An 8,859-nucleotide genomic window follows, 5' to 3' on the forward strand; every position below is an offset into this window, starting at 1 on the left:
ATCAACACTCCAAAAGTGCCGAATGGTACTCATGGGTGTTGATCACACTTTTGTGTTTAGGTGCATTTTGGACTCCTTTTTTAGGTTTTCTTGAACCGGGCCTTGCACTTAGACGTATTTCCAATCCATATTCTAAGATTTTATCTCTTTCTTGGATAATTCAGGTATTTTTAGGAACAATTATCTTGTAGACAAATATCCTAAAATAAACTTTGATAAAGTTCAAATCATCCACAATTTTATTGTTATCCAATTATCCATTTTATTCCTATGCAAGCAATCCTATTTTAGATACTAATTGTCAACTAATCTCAAAATTATTTTATTAATTTTAATTATTTAACCAATCAGAATTAATTTAAACTAATCATGTGTGGTCGACTCTACCTAGACACAATGCATGCTGACTGTGCAAACTTGATCATGTGATATCTTTCGATCCGATGGTCTGATTTGGAAACCGAACACACCGTTGTGATCGTTAGAATCTCAAGATCATTTTTATGATATGCAATGAATGAATTAATATAATCATGATTTTTGGGGTACATGGATGGTCATTCCGGTCATCTTCCTTGATTAAATCATGGGTGCAAAATCGAGTGTCTATAGAATGCCCCTCATCAATAGAGCTTGGAAAACGAAAGTCAATGTAAAACAAAGACATTGATTTTAGTGGCCATGATTTAATTGAGGTTGAATTTTCAAAGATTACCTAGCCCTCGAACCTAAAACTTTGGAACATAGAACTAGTGCCTTACATTTTGACAAAAATGAAATACTTGACCTAACTGATAGCTGATAAATTTTGGAAATGATTCTTGACAATTGATGTGACCAAGAGACTTTTCCATCCTGATCTTGATAATGGAGTTGCCTGCAACCAAGGGGCTATTGAACCTTGATCTTGACGATAGGAATTGTCTGCGATCCCGATCTTGACAAAGGAACTATCTACAATCTCAATCTTGATGAAGAAAATGCCTGCGACCAAAGGACTTGATCTTGACAAAGGAAATGTCTGTGACCAAAGGACTTGATCTTGATGAAGGTGATGTCTGCAACCACGATCTTGATCTTGACTACGTAAATGTCTACAACCAATGGATCTGATCTTGACTAAGAAAATGTTTGCGACCACGATCTTGATCTTGACTACGTAAATGTCTACAACCAATGGATCTAATCTTGATTGAGGAAATGTTTGCGACCACGATCTTGATCTTGACTACATAAATGTCTGCGACCAATGGATCTAATCTTTACTGAGGAAATTTTTGCGACCATGATCTTGATCTTGATCTTGACTACGTAAATGTCTGTGACCAATGGATCTGATCTTGACTGAGGAAATGTCTGCAACCATGATCTTGATCTTGACTACGTAAATGTCTGCGACCAAAGGATCTTGATCTAGACCAAAGGTAATCAAAGGGACTCCTCATCCTTGAAACCAAGTTACTGCCTACAAAAGTCAAAATTTGGAATTAGTCTTTAACAAATAAATGTTTTTTTGTTCCCTTGCTTTTTTGTGTGATTTTCATTTGTCTCTTCTTGATTCGAACCTTTTTCATTTTTATCAAGAAAACTTTGATTGGTTTTTGGTGGTTCTTTGAAAAAGATTTGATTTCTGAAGTTTGGAATTGGACACTGGAAATTTTGAAATTAAAATTTGAAATTTTGGAGACTTAAGATTTTGGAATTTGAAACCTTGCAATTTTGAAATTTTAAACTTGAGATTTTGAAAATTTTGAAATTTAAAATTTTGAGACTTAAGGCTTGGGCTTTGAAACTTGAAATTTTGAAAAATTGAAACATGGAATTTTGGGAGTCTGTGGTTTGAAATTTTGAACATGAAATTTGAGGTTTGAAATTTTTTGCAACTTGAAATTTTGGGGATTTTGAATTCAAAAATTGGGCATTTAGAATGTGAAATTTTTAAACTTGGGAATGAAAATTTTGAATTGAAAATTTGGGATTTGGAGTTTTAAAAAATTTTCATCCTTAATTCATCCTTTCTTTTGAAAATTTGAACTTATAATTCATTCCAAAAAAATTTCATCCTTTCTTTTTTCTTTTTCTTTTTCTCTTTCTATGATGTGATTTTGATTTTTTTTTCTAGGAATGGAAAAGAAATGGAAATAAAAATATATATATATTTTTTTTGGGAGTTGGCTAAGTCAACTCAGTTTGACTAAGTTGACTTAGCAACTCAGCTGGTTTTTTATGTGGGGCTGAATTTTGGCCCCCCATTCATCATATCTCTCTTTTCTTTTCATTTTCGCTTCCTCCTTCATCACCTTCTCTTCCTCCATTAACGCTATTCACCTTCTTCTGCCACTTGATTTTTCTTCTTCATCTCACCATTTCTTCTATAAATATTAAAATAAAAAACACTTTTCTAAACTTCTCAACCTTCCCTTATCCATCTCCCTCAATATTTCTTTAGATCCTTGTGTTTTTTAGCACTTTTGCAACATACCCATTTTCAAACCATTTTTCTTTGCATCAAAATGTCTACTTCTTCCAATGGATCCCCTTTTCTTACTTTTCATGGTAAGAAATATGATCCAACATTTGATTGGCATGATGAGAAGGGGCTCCTTCAAGACCCTAAGACCCGTGCTCCATATTCTCACATGGACACCAAGGTGAGTTTTTCTTTGGGTTTCTTTGCTTGGAAAAAAGTTGTTTCATGCTTCATAGAAAATTTGATGGTGAGACATTGTCATTTTGTTGTGTGTTCTTGTTGGAATTTGGGGTATTGTATGATAGATCATGTTGTAATGTTGGTTTTGGAGCATTTTTGAAGTGTTTATTTTTGTTCATGGTGCAACTTGGACAATGTTGGTGGCTTATGGAATTTTGACAATGTTGGTAGTTTGTGATGTTGTTGAATGAATTTTGGCTTGGTTTGGGAGCATTGGCATTGTGAAAAATTTGTGCTATGGGCTTGTATGAATATGTTCATGATGTATGTAGAAAAGTTTGTTGGCATGTGTAAACTTTGTTTTATGAACATGGCAAAATGTGGATATTATGTGCATGGATAAATTTGTGGGTATGGACAAATTTTATGGGCACGAAACTTTGACTTATGGAAAAAAAAATTTTGGGTATGTGATGTTGGTTCATGGAAAATTTTTGTGGTTATAATTTTGTCTATGTGAGAATTTACTTGTTGTGCATAGACGTGTAGGAAATTATTTGTTGGCTATCTTGGTCATGTAGAAATTTTTGTGCATGGTTATGGAAAAAAGATTTGGTAGTTATGTATGGATATGTGAAACATTTTTATTGTGGTGAAATTTTTTGTGGGCCATTAGGTTTTTTTTTTTTTTTTTGGTGGTGGGGCATTGACCTTTTCGGGCACATGATTTTTGGTTGTGAACAATTTTTGGTCATGTGGGTTTTGGTTGTGGGAATTTTTTTTGAAATGGGTTTTTTGTCCTAGTATGGAATTTTTGGACATGTGGGTTGCGGCTTGAGAATTTTTCTTTAACATGTGAGTTTTTTTTTTTTTGCTTGTGATTTGTCATGGAATGATGAGCTAAACTGTTGTGTTGCAGAGCCTCAAGAGTCGAGGTAGTCTCCAAGTGTTGAAGAACATGTGGAAAGCATTGTCTCCTAACATCAAAAACATCATCAATGAAGCGGGCTTTGGTACTTTCTTTGAAGCTCCGTTAAATCAAGAGACACATGAATACAAGGATCTTCAGTTACTCCTTACCTTAGCAGAGCGCTTCTAGGACACTACATTTACCTTCCATTTTCCAAGCATTGGTGAGGTAATGTTGACACCTTACGACTTTTCTGTTATCACTGGTCTAAGGTTGGGTGGTGAGAGAATCAGTGTCAATGACTCCCTTACTTCAACTAAAATCAAGAAACTTCTAGGTGTAGTGCCTTCCAGAATGAAGAGTAAAAATATTCATTTGTCTTGGCTATGTGAGAATATTCCCCAATATGATACTGAGGCAAAGGGTGCTCGCATGTTCATGCTTCTTTTTATTAGGACTTTCTTATGTCCAGATTTAGGTAGTAACAGTGAATATGCATTACTTGTGGAGTTTGAGAAAAATTTAGCGAATCTGGAATTATGACTAGGGCGGTATGGCTTATGTTACTCTGTTGCATTTCATGACTCAACTTTCTAGGTGGAGCCTTTCAAGCTTGGGGGCTCCATTTGTATGGCAGGTGAGGTTTGGAATTTTTGGCTATGTTTAAGTTTTGGAAATATTTTTTGGCTAGATTGTAATGGAAGGTTATCTTGGCTATGTGTGGTAATGGTGTTGTGAATTTTTCAGGTTTGGATGTATGAATACTTTGGAGTTGGTCCTAAAATCCGGGAGGAGGTTGCTGGCATTTTTCTTAGATTTCTCCATTGGTTGCCCAAGCACCATTTGTCAATGCCTTCTAGGCATTCTTTGGAAATTTGGCGCTTGGTGATTAACAATTTGACTGCTGATGATGTGAGTCCTTCCCCCCCTCCCCCCCTTTTTTTTGAATCTTTGGTACTTGGTTATGGCTTGGTCTTTTCTCATTCTAGGTTTCTTTGTGATTTTTAAGATGTCTCTAAATCCTTGGGCTGGATGTGAGGGGTATGCAGAGTGTGAGTGGGCATTGGAGCTGAATGACCGTTGGTATTGTTTGAATGTGGGCATGGAAGGTATTGGTATCTTGGTGATCGGGTGTTGCCCCAAGTTCAACATGAGTATCCTCCTACAAAAATTCAAATTCCTCCTTGTCCCTCCATTTGGTTGGCTGACTTCCTTGCTGATGAAGAGATTGCTCGGGGTGATGGCTATATCGTTGCAGGAGTAGAAGGGGATTATTCTGAATTCATTTGAACTCATTTGCAAGGTTGCTTGGCTGGCATAATAGTACTTCTCTTCCCTTCTGAAGTCAAATTTTCATCTCACAAATTCTTTTTCCATATTTCTACTTAGTAACAAAATTTGCATGTTGGATTTTCAGCCTCCATCTTCTGAAGGAGAGGAAGAGGAAGAGGAAGAGGAAGAGATTCCCTCTCCTCACCATGCTGGTAGCTCTTCTAGTTCCTTCATGGAGACTTATCCCCATTTTTCGGCATGGCAATATGATGTGATGAATCCTAATGGAACATATAGTTCCATGCCTTTGAATAGGCCAGAGCACACACCGAACATTCCTTGGCCCGATCCAGTATGTTCTTACATTTTTATTTCTTTGTCTTCATTTCTTCTTGGCTTATTGAATGGCTCATGATATGGTAAATTTGTGCTTCAGGTTGATGTGGATCTTGTGGAGGAAAGCATGTGGATGATTGGAGGCTTGCAATCGTTGGCTCATACTCAGTCCTCCCAATATGTGCTCAATGAGGCGAGCTGGGTATGCAATGATGCTTTCTGAGTGTCTTTGGCTTAGACTTTTCTTGTTGATGAAATTAACACTTGATTTTCCTGACTTTTTAGGCACATCAAATGGAAGTTGCTGATGCTACCAGAAGAACTTTAGAGGAAAGGACCAGGAGCCTTAAACTTGAAAATCATCAGTATGATCCTTGATTTTTCACAAGTCAAGAAGGAAATACTGAAGGTGGCTCCTCCAGAGGTGGGTCAAGGAGATCCTCACGCAGGCGGACCCAGAGTCCAAATGATATTTCACTTGTATTTTCAATTTTTCCTGCAAAACAAAAAGAAGTGTTCCTTAGACAATCTTATATTACTTTCCATGTTCAACTCTTTGTCCTTGGAATCGCCTTGTATCATGTAGAAACTTTAAATCTGACAAGTTTAGAATTCCCCTAATGTGATCTTGTAGTACCAATTTAAACTTATCTTGATTAGATCTGTTGGAAACTTCACTTACTTGAATGAGGCGGAGCCGAGTGCCCCTAGTTTAAAATGAACGCATGATTTTTTGGAAATCTTGATGATGAATTTTTTATAAAAAAAAATTGATGATGGTGGTTTCTTTTTTTCTTTTTTTTTTGAAAATGAATGAGCCATGGGCAAATGCCCCTAGTTTGGAACATGAATTCATGAGTCTCAAAAAAAATCTTGATTCGATTAATTTAAAAAAAAAAAAAAATGACAGAAGTGATAATTTTTGAAAACAAGTGTGTTGGGCATGTCAAAATGCCCCAGTTTGACCCAAAAAAAAAAAAAACTTTTTGAGTGCTAAATGATCCTAAAAAAATGTCCTAGAACGCAAAATTGCATGGACGTACGATGGTGGGGCTGCGTGCCACTAGGCACATGAGGAGTGCCATTTGGCACATTTAAAGTGCCGATCATCACTTTTAGAGTGCTGAATGGCACTTCGTCACACCATGACGCTTACGTCATGGTGGGCCGACTCTGATGCGTTTCGCATTTTAATGTTTTTTGAAAAATATTTTCTTCGTTTGTGATCATGAAACACTCTCCTACTCAGTTACAAACTCTCTGAAACCTATTTCAACCTGCTTAAGAACTGATGTAGCTCATATAAATGATTTCTCCTGCGACAAATCTCTGCATCAAGGTTCGTAAAACACAATAATCACAAGCAAAAGTCATCCATGGCTAGCAATCATAATTTTTCTCATTCAACAGTTCATGATTATCAACAGATGGGTTCATAGCTTTAATTTCAGTACCAAGACCAATTTTACAGCCTACAAACTAGAGGGAATTAAGGCGCTGAGGAATGTCAAAATCAAGTGGGATTTCCTTCGTACTGTTGTGAAATTCTAGGATCCCTAAGATAATGTGTTCTGATTTAAAACTGTTGAACTTTGTCCGACAATTGAAGAATTTTCCACTATCTTGGGCTATGATCCTAGCAAAAAATCTATGGCAGTTTCTTGTGATCCCAAGCATAGGGAATCTTTGTCTGATGCCCTCGGTCTTCCTACTTCCATCACTAGTAGTATGGTTGAAGGACATATGGTGAATCTTCGTGCAATTGTTTCAAGGCTAATTGACAAACACACCTATGGAGTGACCAACAATATGCAGAAAAGCTTTGGCTTAGCCCTATGCTTGGTGGGAGAATTTTTGCTTTACTTTGGAAGGCACGGTTTTGTGGATGCTCGAGCCATAAGTGTTGTGAGTCAAATTAAGGATGGTGATAATCCTGTTTCTTTGATCTTGGCAGAAACTCTTCTAGGACTGGATGCTGTATTTCATGGTGGAGAATCTCAAAACTTCCTAGGGAGTCCCTTAACTTTACAGATATGGCTAATGGAGCAACTGGATATGATTGCCAAGCCTACAACTGGTAATTATAGGCCTTGCAGTTTTCTTAGCAGGACTATAATTAAAACTAAGTGCCAAACTGAAAGTGACTAGGTGAAGTTCTTGAACAAGAAATCCAGTACCTCAATCCAATGGAATTGTTACTAGTGGAAGTGCCCACCCCCTTTACTGCGGTCTCCAAAATCAGATCACATCTTCATTGTTGGGTTGCGGAGGGCAACCTTCTATAAGGCAGATAAACTCCTGAGGTAGTTCCATTATAAGCAAGGAATGCTCGGTGGAAAAAGAAGAAGAACTTTCACTCTTGTAGACACAAATCCTACTTCTATAAATAACATGCTCTTGGGCTTGGAGATGGCTGACTGAGTGGACCAGTCTTTTGCCAAAGTCCACTTTCACTAGATGACTACAAAATACTCTAACAGGCTGGTGAACAAGATCATTGACAAGGAAGCTGAGATGGTTTCTATGAGAAAGTAGTTTCTTAGAGATAACCAGGAAAGACACGATGAAGACAACTATGAATTCAAAAGAAGGGACAAGGATGATGAAGTACCTAACACAGAAGAAATCAGTGATCAACAAAAAGAGAAAAGACTGAAGACAAAGTGACCTTCTTATTCTTTGGCTTTGAACATGTTTATTTAAAAGTTGATGTGAAACTCTTATGTTTACGAATTATTTAGGAATTGTAGGTTAAGGGTTTTGTTTAGAGTGTAGGCTTTTGGGGTTTGATTATTATTATTATTATTTTTTTATGGTTTGGTTGTTTTTTTGTGTGTGTGTGTGTGTGTGTGTAATGACATGGTTTAATGGAATGGTTGAGTTTTAGAAAAAAAAAAATTTAATGGGCAAATGGTGGTTTTGGGAAATTGTATCTGAACCAATGCATGGTTGCCTACATACTCCCTTGGTAGAAGGATCAGGTCATCAAGTAGTTCATTTATTTTTTATATGCCTTAACTTTTGCCTAGGCCACCCTTTTGGGTTTTCAACCTGGCAGGCTCTCTCACTTTCTTTCTTTTTTTACTCTCCTTTTGCGTAGGTTGCCATTTCGGGTTTTCAACCTACCTCTTTTTTTTTTCTTTTTTTTCTTTTTTTGCTCTAATTCTTTCCTAAACTGTCCTTTCGAGTTTTCAGCCTAGCGAGCTCTTTTTTTTCTTTTTTTTTATGAACCTAAGAAAGAAAATCACATAATCTACAACCACTTCAAATGTGGCCATTCCTTAGACTACCACCTCAGACGTAGTATTTCTTCAGTTGATCCATATTAGTTAGCTCAATAAAAGGGTTTGCATCTACGTCCATCAACCTTACTGCTCCCCAGAGTATATATGTTTGATGATATATGAACTTGCCCAATTCTACTTAAATTTCCCATTTTTTTCCTAAGTCGGGGCTCGAATCTCCTTTAGCACTAGATCTTCTATCTTCAAATCTCTAGGTCTTACTTTCTTGTCAAAGGCTTTTATAAGTCTCCTTTGGTAACCTTGAATGTGATTCAAGGCCTTGAGTCTCTTCTCATCCAACATGCACAACAAGTCATATCTACTTTGCAACCAATCTACTTCAAGGATTTCACTTTCCAATATTGTCCATAGAGAATGAACACCTGTCTCAATGGGAAGAACTGCTT

This window comes from Quercus lobata, chromosome 1 (genome assembly GCF_001633185.2).
Source record: "Quercus lobata isolate SW786 chromosome 1, ValleyOak3.0 Primary Assembly, whole genome shotgun sequence".
Lineage (NCBI taxonomy): Eukaryota > Viridiplantae > Streptophyta > Magnoliopsida > Fagales > Fagaceae > Quercus > Quercus lobata.